Raw genomic sequence first — 559 nt, 5'->3', positions numbered from 1 at the left:
CAGGGCTGCTCTCCAGCCACTCCTCTCCCAATTTATACTTGTGCCCACGTTACTCTGTCCTAGGTGCAGAATCCGGCATTTCAACTTGTTAAACTTCATCCCATTCATCATTGCCCAATGCTGCAACCTATCTAGATCCCTCTGCAAGGCCTCTTGTCCCTCAAGAGAGTCAACAGCACCTCCCAGTTTGGTATCATCAGCAAACTTGCTAATGGTGCATTCAACTCCTGCATCCACATAGCTGATAAATATATTGAACATCACTGGCCCTAGATTGAACCCTTGGGAACACCGCTGGTCACCGGTCGCCAGCCAGATGTAGCCCCATTCACCACAGCCCTCTGAGCTTCAGCCAGTTCTTCACCCAGCGCACCATGAACCCACTCATCCCACAGCTGGACAACTCGTCCAGAAGGATGCTGTGAGGGACAGTATCAAAAGCCTTACTAAAATCCAGAAGAACTCCATCCACCACCTTCCCTGCACCCACTAGGCGGACGATGTTATCATAGAAGGATATCAAATTAGTTAAACAGGACTTTCCTTTTGTGAACCCATG

General features: G+C 49.2%; 1 protein-coding gene across 1 annotated transcript in view; it reads right to left on the bottom strand.

The window, feature by feature from the left end:
- Window positions 1–559, bottom strand: part of SLC37A1 (solute carrier family 37 (glucose-6-phosphate transporter), member 1) — a 34,269-nt gene that overhangs the window by 12,742 nt on the left and 20,968 nt on the right. The gene's annotated exons all lie outside the window — the stretch shown is intronic.

Source organism: Pygoscelis adeliae, unplaced genomic scaffold (assembly GCF_000699105.1).
Source record: "Pygoscelis adeliae isolate BGI_AS28 unplaced genomic scaffold, ASM69910v1 Scaffold154, whole genome shotgun sequence".
NCBI classification, from domain to species: Eukaryota; Metazoa; Chordata; class Aves; order Sphenisciformes; family Spheniscidae; genus Pygoscelis; species Pygoscelis adeliae.
The sequence above is the reverse complement of the archived record's forward strand: the minus strand, read 5'-3'. Positions and strand labels throughout refer to the sequence as shown.